Raw genomic sequence first — 15,710 nt, 5'->3', positions numbered from 1 at the left:
TACTCTCTTCACATTTCCTGGTTTTTGCTTCGTCTTTTGGTAAAATTAGAACACTGCTACAGAAAATGTGGAAAAAGCTAGTAAGTCTTTTTTTTTTTCCCCTTGTTTGGCCAAACTGCTGATAAACATATTTTTACTTATTTTTACTTATCAAAATTTTTTCTTCTTTTTTTTTTTTTTCCCAAGGAAAATTGTTAGCATTTAATTAACCTGCCTGGGTGGCTTTAGTCCACCAGGACACAGGCACCTCCAATACCCATAATCTTTTCTTCAGCTCTTGTGCTGAAGAATTTGGCCTTCACGATGACAGGCTGCTTAAGGAGCTTGCGCTTCCCCAAAACTTCGTAGTAGCCCGATGGCACAACATCAATGAAGGAGGCAACTCCAGTCTTGTTTTTTTGGCAGCACTGACCCATGTCTGCTCACTGACCAGTGTACACAGTTTAACCAGGTTGACAGTTGGGCATAAGCTCTGGTTCCTCTTTAAGTGGTAATGACTCATACCAACTTTCCCAAAGTATTTGTCGAAGTTGATCTTGTAGTGATGCATGTCTTCAGCATTCCCACGTCATGTCATCCTGTGTGTTTGCGGTGCTTACCAATGCAGCTGTGACCGTTGTGTACGTGGCCCCGGGGTTTCCGTGTCTCCCTCAGTCTGGACGAGATGGCCGCAGCAGAAAGGAAAGAGGGAGGAGCTCGCAAAGTCTCGCGAGGAAGCAGGGAGGGGGCGGGCCTTATTGCTTTAAAGGGGTGGTGGGCTTATGACTCTAAATGAGCCTGGTGACACGAAAATCGACAGTTATTCCATGTCCTTTTTTTTTTTTTTCCTGTCTCATCGCTATTTCCCTACACGTAGTTTTTCTCAATATAAAATTATTACTCTAGTTTATGTAATCATGTAAGGGACCCTCATGAGAAAGCAGAATTATACAAATTTTCGGAAGGATTCTTTAAAAGGAAGGAGCTCTGAAAAGCGGTCTCTGACACTGTTATCTTAGCCCCAGTTATTCTTAGGGAGGTGCTGCCGTGTGAGGGTTTTCACACAGAAAAGACAAAAAGAGTGGCAAACCAAACCCCAACCCAAACACTCAAAAACATACCTGGGGAAACATGTGAGAGGGCCTAAACTAATAGAATTTAATACTCAGAGTATTTTCTTTCCCCATTGTAATTTTCCAGTGTGCTTTACTATGCTATGGTCTGTTCAGGTTTCTAGAGGTCTCAGTTTAATTTGAAACTTGGTAGGGTACCAATAGAGAGGTAGTGGTGATGGTGGTGATGGAAGTGATGGTGGCCATAGTGGTGGTGTTGATCGTCCGATGGTTGGGGCACAGAGCCCAGAACAAGGATAACTTCACTGACTGTATTTGGTGAAATGTATTTAAGGAAATGCTTTCCTGACAGAGTTCTTGTATTTTACAGTTGGCATTCCTGCATTAACATAACTATGGCTGGAACCATTTTTCTTTTTTATCATTCATTGCTAAGTCTTAGTCACTAAATGCTATCTGCTCTGAGCAATCTTGATAGATGAGGCAACAAGCTTGTAAATAACAGATATATTTGTAGTGCTTGCCAAATAAGCAAGAAATGTATCTTTGCAATCGCAATGTAACTGCAACAGATGTCTGAATATTTAAAACATGGTAGATGTTGTAAATTAGGACTTTGGTTATTAGAATACATTAAAGTTTCTACCTAATCATTTTACGATGCTGTAGAAAACAGTAGCACTCACATGATGACCCTCTGATAAGTCACCAGCCATCTGGGAGAAAAGTGCACGTCCCCACTCCAAGTAACCAGTTAGAGGTTTTCAAATATGCAAAGTAGAAACAATTTGTCGCTACAAAGAAAAATTAAATAAATGCAGAAATTAAACAACATTGATTCTAACACAGAAAACAGAAAGTTATTCTGTTCAATAGTACAGAAACTAAGTGTGAATGTAAATCCAACACACTTCATTACTTAATCAATGTGTATCATGTGACTAGCTTATATTTGTAACATTGTGTCATTCCCCCAAGTCATTAGCAATTTTTGAAATTTTAAATAGTTATATGTTGTTCTGAGCAGTTTACAGAAAAGAATTAAAGATTCTACAAGGCCAAGTAATCAGGACTGAGTGGTCCTAGAAAGCTGAAATGTCACAGATCTAAAGCCAGTTATCTGGAGCTGCCTTTAGTAGCTATTCATCAGCCATCTTCCTGTCAGTGATTATCAGGCAAAACCTTTTGGAAAGGACTGACAGACCACTAGCTTTCACCAACCCTAGAGCTAAGCACTGTTGTGAGACACTATCAGAAGACTATGGCCAGGATATCCCCACTTGACTGTAACCCACCTACCTGATGCTCCCTCCAGTGTATTTTTACATCCTGGTTTATGATCTTATCTTTTCTGTACTCCAATGCCTTCACAAAACATTTTCGTTTTGGAACATGGTATTTGGGTCAAGCTGATTTCTGGGCTGTGGTCACTCATCTTTGTCTCCAGAATAAACTGTCTCTTGGTGTTTCTGAGATGATTGTTTTGCATGGACATAATGAACTGTTAAAGTCATTTAGATTTTTCTCTGATTAAAGGTGTAATGCAGCAAAACATCTTATGCAGACCTCTAACAACTTCAGATTGTTTCCTTAAGATGAGCTTTCTAGTTGTGTAGTTTCTTCGTGAATTGATAACTACTGTAAAATTTCAAATATTTGTAATTTAATTTACATAAATTACATTCATATTATTTCTGTATATTTAAGGGTTTATCATATTCTCACAATCATCAAATGTGATTTACTTAATTGCAGCCACCCAGCTGAAGAATGGAGTCATGTGAGGAGATTTCTGAGTGCTAACAAGAAAACTCTAAGAAACCAAGATGAGTTTTGTGATTTCAGTTTCTCCAAAAACACAGAATTGTTATTGTATTATGCTTTTGTGTTCCTCCCAGGTGTAACAAATAGAAGTGAGTTTACGTCAGATTATTCATTGTAAGTAGTTAGTAGTATTTGTATGGCTCTATAGAAAAACATGTTTTTGCTATAGTTTGCACTGTACAGCTTGTGCTCCATATATGGCTTGCTGGTATGATTGTACACTTTAATTACATGACTCTTCTTAACCCTCAGAGTATAAACAGTCTGAGGCTCTGACTAAAGTTGGCTATTGTGTAAAACTTTAGTCTGCCTCATTTATTGCTTTTATTCTCCCAGGCCCCATTGCCTCTAGAGTGGTAAACACTTAATGAAGCCAGATATTTTCTCTTAAAAATGCAACATTTTAATAATTTGTTGCAATTTTCATACATGTATTCAATGTATTTTAATCAGACTCACCTCCTTATCCCTTCCAGCTCATTCCAGATCCTCTTCATGTTCCCCAAACTTCATTTCCTTTTTCTTCTTTAAGTAACCCACTTGATCTTGCGAAAGTCTTATGCAGATAATCACAATTGCTATAAGATCAAGAGCACACTAGCAGTGTCATATCCAAAACACAGTCCTTCTGAGCTCTGGCATAATTTTTTCTTCTTTTTCTGTGATGATCCCTAAGCCTTGTGGAGAAAGGGGTGATATAGGTGTCCCATTTATGTCTGTGTACTCTACAGACACTTGTTCTCTATAATTTATGCAGTTTCAAGTGGGGGATACCTCCGCTCAAAGTTGTTAGTCAAGGGGCGTCCTGGAGACCCTCAAAGAATACAAGGCCATTGCCATGGTCTTGGTTGTGTACAAGATCTTGGAGGTAACATTATGTGCTGAAGACACCACATACTTTGGTCAAGAAATATGGATAAATCATTTGGCACTGACCTGGATACTTTCACCCTGACCAAATTTCATACTACTGGAAGGTATTATATAGGCCACCATGGGAGAAAAGTCACTAGCACTCTTCTTACCCTGATGTGAACCCTAAGGACTATGAAATGTGCTCATGGGTGCAATAGTAACATGGATGTTTTGAGTATGGCCAACCAGTTTTTGAATGATTTTAAGGCCTCCTCAAGAAGATGAAATTCATGTGTTGTATTGTTAATCTGGCCAAGAACACTTGTATGAGGAGCTATTAAGTCCTGTGTGAACCTTTTATTGTTAAAATGCTAAAAGGACATAATATCAAACTGTCTTCTAACACACACACACACACACACACACACACACACACACACACAAGCATATAAGTCCACTATCAATCCTTCTCAAGGAAGCATCTTGGTGCTATGGATGTTAGTTAATACAGAGATTCAAAGTAGTCATATCAGAAGTTAGTTTGGTGGTAAGTGATAAATTTCATTTTTGCTTTTTGTGACCATAAAATGCTTTGAAAATGGATTAGTAAATTTATTTTGGGTGGAGGGAAGTGAAATTATAGATAAGGACTTAGACCTTCAATGTAAAAAATATGTTAAAGAGCCTGGACCCATTAGAAATTTATCAGCATGAAATAAACACACTGCCACTTATAGAATTTGGAGTACAATTACTTCCCATTTTGCAATTCCTTTAGGCTATAATTTTTCTTCTAGATCTCTATATAAATTTGTTTCAATTAGATAAAGAGAAGGGTCTATTATCTGCACACATTTAATTGTAACGATACATTTTAAAATGGTTTCTTAACATTTAAACAGTTATAGGCATATAAGAAAATAGATCTACAGAATATCTTTTTGACCATGTGTAACTAGTATTCAAATCAATATTTCCTTAAATGCCAAGTCATGGCAAGTTTCCGGAATGATGAAGCACACAGCTTGGGGATTTTATCTCATGGCCACTTATTACCTCGGGGCCAAGAAGTTAGCTACACAATACACTCACCCCGGGTCTTCTGTGAGCAGAGCTGTGATCTGATTTGTCCTTGCAGAAAGGTTGGGAGTGGACCTTTTGATCCAGTTCACTGAGCTGTGAGTCTCCTAGGAGCTATGTGCTGGGACTGTGTGGGGCTCCCTGCACTTCCCACTTTAAGGCTGCTTGGGAGTTAATAATGGTACATTCAGCCTATGCTTTACTAGTTCTTAAGCAGTACACCCCATTCTTGCTCAGTGAGTTCCATTTTTTCTCAGAAATCCTAGGCTTTCACATCTGAGCAAATCCACACATGTACTTTAATTTTGTTCTGTATACATAGAGATCCTCTCGGGATTCAGGCCTTGTTTTTATTTGGAAGAGGGAACTTATAAAAAGGAGGTACTCAGTTCTTAAAGAGCCATCAACAAGATTTTGCTTTTAGGTAATTTAGAAGATTTTTTTGTCTTGTTTATTACTTTCTGCATTGGTACATTTTTTTCATTCCTTGCTGCTATTGTCAAGAATGAAAGCAAGTGAACATTTGTAACACTGTACAGTGTAGGCAGAGTAGTTGGCCAGGCAGCTGAAGACAGATTGCTTACCTTGGGGAGTCAGTGGTGTAACCTGAATGGGACAGGAAAGCAGACATGCATACACAATAATAAATAAAAATTACCTATTACCAAATACCAATTCACATACTACACAAATGTAACACAAATAGTTCAAGAATCTAGGGACTGTATTTATTGGAGGGCATTTGAAGGAATGTAGGTGTATGGGGTGAGGAGGCAGTCCAGTCAGGGTGGGGTGAAAATGACAGAGACATACACTGGACTGTGCTGGGAAATATATGCATAGGGCAGGTCAAAGAGTTTGATTTTTTATTAAAAATATTAAGAATCTATTATGGTTTCTGAACTATGAAGGTGACACAGTGGCAAAAAGATTTAATGATAGCAGCACATAGAGATACTTTATAGAAGGAAACCATGTGGACTCATAGAAATCAAACATACATGAAAATCTGAGAGCACTTCTAAGGTAATCTATTTTGCCATTTGACTTACTTATGGAATACATGTTATAAGTATTTCCAAGTGTGACAGCCAAGACTAATTGTTTGAATTACTCCTTTAGACCCTTTCAATACCTGTCAATGTTATTCTACTATGTCCTGTACTTGCCAGAGTTTAAGACAGCCTTTTTTGATTTACTGTTACTTATTACTGTGTAAGATTTTAAATCGATGTATTATACCTACTTTATGAGTGGACTTTTGGAAATTTATCGGATTATTAAGTCAGGATAACATAAATTTGTTGAAGTAACAAAGCAACCACTGACTCTCAGTGCTTTCCCACCATCAGAGTTATTTCTGATAAATATTTCTTTATGATAAATGGCTGTTGTGAGTCATCTATTTCAATGAGTCATTGCAGTCCTGAGAATCCATATCTCACCATCTCACCATGAACTTCCACACTTAAAAGGTAGGGGACAAGTGCTTTGTGTATGGCTCATTGTCTCCTACCACTTCTAGTCAGAGGGTCTATCTAATTTTAGTCATGGTTTGTTGGCTAAAGGACATCCACCTGGCCATGCCCATCTGTGAAGTAGCAGGGAAGAGCTATGCCACCACATACCCCAAATGATGGAATGCAGGATCTGCACAGTCCTAATGATCACCATGGGAACAGAGCCTCTTCTTGAAGTCCTCATGAGAACAGGTCAGGAAGAATAATGTCTTTTCAATGAAATTATTTTACTGCACTGAGAATTATTTCATCTACTGCTTAGGTCTATAGGTTCCTAGGCCCAGAGCAAATTAGAATTTTAATATAAATGGACAAGGTGACCCCTAACATGATTGGAATATTATTCTTCATTATGAACTGGTAAATGTGAGGAGAGTTTATAAAATGCCTGTCCTAGAACTTAGTATTTGATTCAAACTTGTGTTTTCGACACTTGAGTTCAGGGAGGTGGGTAGGTTTCAATGTGAACTTGGGATGGTGAAAGAATTTGTTATATTGTAAAAATACTCATGTGAGGATTATATAACTGTATACTGGCTATGCCTCTATACAAAGAGCTAAAACCTAGAGCTGAATAATAATTGGGGTCCTTGTATCTATATATACTTAGCATATGAGGGCACAGAATATAGATTTTTAAAATTTTAAGTAAAAGTACTCAAGTATTAGATGAAGAACCTTATTTAAATTTTACAGCTTTTTAGTCACCGGAGGTAAAAGATTTTTCATTCCAGCATAAAGTTTGGATTTCATCTGCTTCGTCTTGACATTTTAAATTTTTCAACAAAGTGTTTGCCTAGATAGAATTAATGTGTCGTGCATAGGGTGGCCTATGGAAGATAATCCAGGTGAAGTCTGAGCTTTCTGCCCTCAGCCACATCTCTGGATTCCCAGCCAGTGCTTGCGTGTCTCAGGGTTCTGCATCCTCAGGGGAAGCTCCTTCCCAGGAGGGCCTCTGAAATCCAGAGTACATGGAACATCCACGTTCATGTCTATGACAGTGAAAATGAAGTAGCATAAACTTGGTATCCCATCAGTTGTTTACATATACTTACCTACTTAGGCTGTAGAGCCATATGCTACCTTTTGCTATGACTTGGAAAGCCTTAAGAGCCTTCCTTACATTTCAGTTACCAACTGAAAAACTTATTTCATTTACAGAAGAAATAAAAATCTGACTCATGCAGCTATATAGAGGTAACAATTTTGTTATTATTGTTTTAATGTTACTGGTTCAGTACCAATAACATGAACTTCAGAATCATTAGATCTTGTTGCCATCAGTTACACTGGTGATACTTGCAATGATCATCAGTTAATAGAGTCTAATGGCATGGACTTTTGTAGGATAATATACGTTAAAAGCATTTTATACCAAGTTTCAGAAAGAAACTGAAATTTAACATTATGATCCAGTAACTACTATTGGTATAAAATAGTTTGTGTTACACCTAACTCCCCCCCCCCCTTTTAGCTTCCCTACCACCTTGGCTAAAAATTTCAAATTACTGTAAGTAATTAGTAGTGACTTAAGCAGTCTCAAGGCTTTTAGAAACTGCAAGCATCAATGACACCAGAGAGCAGCTTGTTGGCATTTCTTTCAGTATCTTCATCTGAGCTGATTAATCTGGAATTTAGATATTTTAGTATTCACTGCTACTGGAATCACAGATACTTCTCATGCACATGAGACTGGTCTGAACCACTGCTGGTTATATTTACCAGAAGCATACTATTAATTTACGATAAACTACGTACCCTGTATTAATAGTTTGCTAAGACTGAATGTGTTGTGAATGGCAAATAATGCCTCCATGTGTGCTGTGTGCTGTGCATATGCAAGCGTACATACTCAAGGATGGAACTGTCTGATGAACTTATATTAAAGAATCTAAACACATTTCCCCTCTGAAGATTCTCCACTGGTAAGTATAACAGTTTTCTTTGCAACTCTCAGGAAGGCTGCAAAGTAGATTTTTTTTATCATATCTGCCATTCCATATTAGGCTCTAGACTAGGCCAAATGCCAGGGCATTACTTATCCATTTATGATTCTGTCTAGGCTCTTTCCCCCAAATATGCCTTAATGTTATGTTAGGAATTTGCTTTATTTTCAATTCACTGATGTGACATATATTAAAATCATTATTTTGTAGGCTTTTATCTGAGGTAATTCAAGTATTCAGTGTTCACACATAAGCGAACCAAAACCTAACTCAGTACAAAAGATGTCTTTTCAAGGACCATCAGAACAGATAGGTGATCTGTTTGGAGGGACAATCCCCTGGAATGCATTCCCTTTTGTGTTTCTTTTTTCAGCATCTTGTTAATTAGTGTTGTCCAATTCACGAGCTGCTGTTTGCTCAAGTAAGTTTCTTAATGGTTCATTACTTTGGCTTGTCTTGTTACACTTATATGAATGCAAGTCAATGTACTTTGATGTTACAGTCTAACCCAGGGATACATGAGACATAGAATGCTTGACTGGAGACATCTCAGTGCTCAGAGTAAGGCTTCTAGTCTCATTTTACACATAGAAATTCAGATGGACAAAGTGGAGAAGAGAGTTGAGTCCTCAGAAGTATTTTGGGCAGAGTTAGAACAACTAAGAACTTAGGAATGACATCAGATTGGGGACACACTAAGTCATAGTTCTTTTCTTAATATTGTTAATCAAGAAACACATCTTTTCACTATATCATACATAGGAAAGCTAAGCCTACTTATTTACACTGAAAGAGTGTTGAGGCCCTGATGAAGATAATTTAGATCCAAATGAAAAATCTTCCCCACTTATTTGAGTTATCGAGCCATTGAAACAAATATGTGCTTTAGATAATGAATTATGCAATACTGTATTCAATTCATCATTACATATTTTACCTAACCTTTTCACAAATACAACATTGGTAAAAGGTAGAGGGAACAGACATGTTTCAGAAACTCAAATCTCCCTTGGATTTCTGTGCATTATGCACCTAGTTTCCCGTGGGAGTAAGAAGATGTTGTATACACTATGAATATGGAGTAATGTGCTTATTGTCACTGGCACTGTGCCTAATATTTGCTACGTTCTCTGGGAAATCCCTTTCATATTTAGGAAGATTACTGATCATTTACAAAGGGATAATATTTGTGTTCTTTGACATTTTCCCACCTTTAACTCTTCTTTTGCAGTAATGTACTCCAGGTGTAGACACAACATCTCAAAGTCTAGGCCAGTCTCCCCTGCTAAGGAAGTTAAGGGAAGGGGTGGTGGGGGTAGTGCAAAGGAACCATTCTTGATGGGATCTACAGTGAGGCATGTGCTATGAACAGCTGGAGGATTTATAATATTCCTAATAAAATAACAAAGTTGCAGCATTGAAACTCAGAAGACTTTCATAGATAGTTCCAACTTCCAATTTCCCCCTTGTGAAGAGCATGGGCTTTATCCATTGAACTTGCCCTTTGTACACAGCTCACTGAGCACAGAAAGTGTGTTTTAGAAAGGAGGAGAGGTGAGCTTTCTTTCTTTCTTTTTTCTTTCTTTCTTTCTTCTTTTGTTCCTTCCTTCCTTCCTTCCTTCCTTTATTTCTTCCTTTCTTTCTTATAATTTACTCACTTTGTATTCCAGCTGTAGGCTGTAGCCCCTTTCCCTTGTCCCTTCCCAATCCTGCCCTAGAGGGTAATTTTTTAAAAGGTTTTACTTAGTGCCTAAAATTGAATATACAAAGAGAAAGAAGATTTTTTGTTGTTGTTGTTTCTAAGTTGCTTACCATTTCAGCTCTAAGTAGCATGAACATGTTCAACAAAGGAAACTTCAGGGAATACTTCTGGTCTTCCCTGAAAACTCAGTACTCTCCCACCAACTAATAGAAAGTTGAGTTTAATTAAAAACTGGGTCAAAGTGACCAAAAACTTAAAGTAAAAACTAGAGAAAAGAAATAAACCAAAAATTGCAGTATACTCAGAACACTGCTTTCTAAGCAAAGCATAATTGCACGTTTGAAGGAGATACAGAGGTTTCCTGGTATTTGATACTAGTTTCTCTGATAGCCTCTTGCTTACCCAGATTAACTGGTAGTAGCCAAGATCTATTCAGAAGTATTCACTTGTCTTTGAAAATAGCATAATTTTAATTATTTCATTCTTTATTTATTTATTGAGGAAAGGTAAGGTCAGGTACCAGGGAGCACAACAATTTTAACTAGAAGGGTACTACGGACAGAAAGAAAAACGTATCCAAGTTCCATCCATGTTCCCTTTGGACACAGTGGGTGGTGGTTAACAGAAATCTCCAAAGCCACCTTTATCTGGATTCTGCTTCCTCACTGGTTCTTAAGTATAGTTGTGTTGTCTGCCAGTGATCTTTCTCCATCTCCTCATAGAGGCTTATTGTCTTCCAGTACTAAACCTTCATCCAAACCATCTCTGCCGAGCACCTTTTCCTCTTCTGCTGTTCTCTTCCTGCTTCAGCAGAGATGTAGTCCTTTATTTCCAAGCTGAGTACAACATGACTGGGCGGAAGTGCTCAAGATGCTTCAGTGTCCTACATGGAACATTTTTAGCTTGAATTTTAGGGAATTCAAAGGACATTGGAAAGGAGAGATCCTTTAAGATCTCTACCCGAGACATTATTTTGGAGGAATGTGGTTTTCCTTACTCTTAAATAACCACACAATTGAATCATATTTATGGTGGCAACGGTGATCTATTTCTCTTGATAAATGTTATCTTGGACTGAGTCACATTATCAGAAGTACTGAATATCCATGGGAATTATACTCAATGCTCTGTCCCTTGGGCATTATATGAAACCCATTCTTTATGAATCACTTTTAAGCAAGTGAACATATTTTTTTTTTACAATTTATTCATTTTATACCTTGATTATAGACCCTTTCTCATCTCCTACCTGCCCCACCCTCCATTCTTCTTTTCCCAGTTCACTGAAAAGGGAAGTTCTCCTTCCTTGCCATCTGACTCTAGCTTATCAATTCTCATCAGGGCTGCTTGGATCCTCTTCCTCTGTAGCCTGGGAAGGCTGAATCGCCAGGAGAAAGTAATCAAAAAGCAGGCAACCGAGATCATGACAGAGTCAGCCCCTGCTCCCTTTACTTGGATTCCCACATGGAGACTGAGCTGCCTATGGGCTACTTCTGAGCAGGAGGTCCAGGTCCTCTCCATGCATTGTCCTTGGTTGCTGGATCAGTAAGTGAGCATATTTTTAAATGTTATGTTAAACATTGTCTATATTTGATTGGCCAGCCACTTCATACTGTGATATATAAACACTTATACATCTGAACAGGAGACATATGTGCAATATTCAGATTGTTATTTTCCGTACTAGCTACACACTGAACAGTCCAAACATCTATCACTGGGAGAGCAAATGAACAGGCTGCATTATAATCACACATGGAAGTAATAGGACAGGCATAGTAAATGACTTATACCAACAATAATATAAACAGTTCTTAACCATGTAACATTTGAAAATGTAACTCCTAAAGTTATGTTTTAAATAACATCTGTTAGTTTTAAGGTGGAAAACAACTGATACAAAACAATTAAAAATTTAGGAGTGAATCTAAATGCTCTACACACACATATGAAGGACACTGGGGTATGTATGTAATGAGGGGGAATGGGATTTTAGGGTGATTATGGCTTTTGGTGGGAGGAAACTGGACTAGGTTGAATTGGGATTATAGATTTGGTAGAGAGTAATGTCAAGTTCTCACCTCCGGTAATTAGTAGTAGAGCCACAGACGCTTATTTTATTACTATAGCCAACTCTCATTCACTCACTAACTAGAAACAGAGCAAAGAAAGAACTTTAGACTCACGACATCCAGACTATTCCTAATGAGGGCACAGTGGAAATATTTTTACCCTCAAACTTGAGAAATCTGAGCTTCTTTTAAAATTATTGCTTTTCTATTGCATTAAGGATCTTCTTTGCTTTGACTTCTGGCAGGGTTAGACTTTAGATTTATAAGCTATGTTCAGTAATTATAGAAGAACTAACATGTATTTCAGTATCTAACTTGAATCCTTGTTTTATCTTACCATTCCATCTTATTTTTTTCTTAATCTTGATTTCTTAAATAAAGATAACAATCTCATTTTACTGCATTATTTCTATAAGCCTTCAAAAATTTAATTCAGCCAGACAAAGGATAGTAGTGACTAAAAAAATTGACATACTATTGGGCAGAAGGCTGCATTGCTTGAGAGAGAGGTAGGGCTTGTACATGATGTGTTATTGCATGAGGGTCCTGTGTGTACTCATCCACTAATCCACTCAGCCACTCATCAGAGGTATGCACTTTGGCCAGAATAAGTTTCAGGGAAGTGTGTCATGGAAGTTCTACTAAATTACATATTTTTGTGAATATGTGATGTTCTTCTTTAGGATGCCTATCACACTGTCGTGGTCATACCAAGAAACACCTGGTTTCACATTGTCGTGGTCATACCCAGCAGTATCTGAATTTTATGGTTTGTAATGAGGCACAAAGATTAACTCCACTTTCAGAGAACTTGACAACCTGGCAAAGACTGAAAAGTAAAGGCCTTTCTCCTGGGAAGACACGATCATTTCTAAGACTCTATGTTACCAGAGATATTTCCTTGAGTTGTGTTGCTCATTAGCAATAGGCTGGCTGTTTCTAGCGCAGAGTTGTCCACATTGGAAGTATCATCTGACAAGGGAACTATAGGTTTTCATTCATGGTTTCCCCAAAGGCACCCCAGATTCAGAGTCATATGGTATAGAATTTAGAGAAGTAATATGCCCATTAGTTAGCTCTTTGAGTTTATTTTAGCACATAAATTAATTAAATAGGATGGTACTTCTCAAAATAAATAAAAGCAAAACTTTATTTTAAACACAAATTTTATCATTTAAAAAACACTTAGGTTTTTCCTCCATATTGCCACAGGTAACACTATCCTAGTGTTTTCTTTCTTTTTAAAACTTTTTTACTATCATTTATTACAATTTATTCAATTTGTATCCAAGCTGTGTCCCCCTCCCTCATCTCCTCCTAACCTGACCCTCCCTCCCTCTTCTCCTTTTATGACCCTCCCCTAGTCCATTGACAGGTGAGGTCTTTCTCCCCTTCTATTTGACTAGCCTATCAGGTCCCATCAGGACTGATTGCACTGTCTTCCTCTGTAGCTGTTTTAAGTGAACAAGTATTTGTTAAACATTGTTGGTATGTGAAGCAATGAGGCAGGAAAATACAAAAACAATTATATTATAGGGATGCAGTGGTATAGAGAAGTATAAGGTGGATGGAGTCATATGTTTTGATCACTAAAGAAGGCCTTTTTTCTTTTATTGTTCAGGACACATGGATCATATTCAGGAATCTGTGAGAAACTGAATGCTCAACTAGAATATTCTATCAAATGCAGATGGGTTGGCCTGAGATGTCTGATTTTTCTTCTCTCTGCAGTTCTCTTGGCACTCAGCAGCCATGAAAATTACAACATGCATTTGATAAGGTGATTATATTAATTAAAATGATAAGAATGAATTCTACAGCCCAGAAACTGTAGTAAACTTTAGGTTACAAAAGTGATTGAGTCATGCTATTAGTCATTAAAGATATATGCTCTTTGCAGGTTTTATTTTCAGTTTACTTCTTCATGGGGGCTTAAAACTTATTTGCTTGACCAACATTTTTTTGATTCTATTTTCTTAAGTGTGTCAGACTGTTGTTTTTCAATCATATTATTTTTAAAAAGTGGGTTTCTTTCTTCCTTTCTTTCCTTTTTTGTATAAAGTAAGCACATGTTCTGCCTTGACTGGATTGTTCCAGTTTATACCTCTTACCGTGTCTTGAGATAACTATTAGTAGGTCACTTATATTATCAGAAGTATCCTAGTTTGTTATATATATGGTTATCTTATTTAGAGAGAAAATAATAATCAAGATTGTGTTTGAAGATTGGATAAAATGCCATGGAAATTAGGTTAAGAGAACTGGCGCTTAAAGACATTAGGGCCACTCAAAAGACGATCTCAAATAGTCATGAGAAGAGAAAAAATAATGTCTGGATTTAAGCAGGAACGATGGAAATAAAAAATATACATCAGAGGATAATATAAAAAAAAACACATGATACTTCAGATTTAAGGAGATGGCTCAAATGGTAAAGTGTTTATTGATCAAGCATCATGTTAGTATCCCCAACATCATGTCAAACGCTCACTGTGGTGGAGCACATATCTGCAATCTTAGGGGCTGGAGACAGTGGATCTAGCAAGCCCATATAAGCAAAATAATGAACTTCAGTTTTAGTGAGAGATCCTGTCTCAAAAAGTGAAATGAAGCGTGATAAAGATTCCCAGAGTTGACCTCTGGCTGCCACACATGCATACATGGTCAAGTAGTTTTGTAAATACATATGTATGTACATGTACAATACGAATAGAGAAAAAATACACTATTTCAAAATATGTTATATAGCTATAGTAAATTTTATTCAGTCATAAGGAAAAATAAAATGATGACACAATAAAATGAATGGAATTAGAAATAATTATGTGAAACAAAATAAGCCAGATTCAAAAAGACAAATACTGCATGTTTCTTTTCATATTTAGAACCTCTATAGTGTGTGTGTGTGTGTCTGTCTGTCTGTCTGTCTGTTTTGAAATTAGAATGGAGACTGTGAGAAGGAAGGGAAGATGTGTTAAGACAGGATAATGGAACACCTGTGATGTGAAAGCAGAAGAGGATTATTCAATTAGAGGAACAGAACCAGCATGAGGTGGGCAGGGGATGGAAAAGGTGAGTAGAGAGAGGGGGGGCAAAGTCCATTGCATTGTGTATTAACTTAAAAATTAGTAAAATTAGACAATATATAGAATTTCAAGAAATTTCTCTTACCACTTTGACCTGCATGTAGCTTCACTTTACTTTAAATATAGTTCATATAGTTCATGCAAATATGGCAGCACATGGCTAACAATCTCAGTACACGAAAGGTGAAGCAGGAGCATTAGGATTTCAGTGTTAGCCTTCTCTACACGGAGTCAAGTCTGAGCTATGTGAGACTCTGTCTTAAGTCAATTAATCAATGAAACAAAGTAAAAAAAAATAGATTTAGACAAAGCTTCAGGTATTTTACAAACATGGGTTGATTTCCATGAGTTTGTGTGTGTGTGTGTGTGTGTGTGTGTGTGAGGTGATGAAGTTTACCTCGCCATGTGGATGACTTAAAGAGCATCATTAGAACCTTGTTCTATTTTTTGGTTTTGAGTCTAGCCTTTAATGGCTGAGCCATCTTTCTAACCCATCAGTCTCAGAAAAGACTCCTTTGCCCAGATTTTTTGGTTCGGTTGCTCTCCTTAGCAAGAGAACAAAAAAATCTTGGC

At 37.3% G+C, this 15,710-nt stretch overlaps 1 pseudogene; it reads right to left on the bottom strand.

Moving 5' to 3' along the window:
• Positions 1 to 224: 224 nt before the first annotated feature.
• LOC110563437 (large ribosomal subunit protein uL15-like) lies at positions 225 to 6,515 on the bottom strand (annotated as a pseudogene).
• Positions 6,516 to 15,710: the final 9,195 nt, after the last annotated feature.

Source organism: Meriones unguiculatus, chromosome 7 (genome assembly GCF_030254825.1).
Source record: "Meriones unguiculatus strain TT.TT164.6M chromosome 7, Bangor_MerUng_6.1, whole genome shotgun sequence".
Taxonomy (NCBI): domain Eukaryota; kingdom Metazoa; phylum Chordata; class Mammalia; order Rodentia; family Muridae; genus Meriones; species Meriones unguiculatus.
This window is presented reverse-complemented; position numbering and strand designations above follow the sequence as displayed.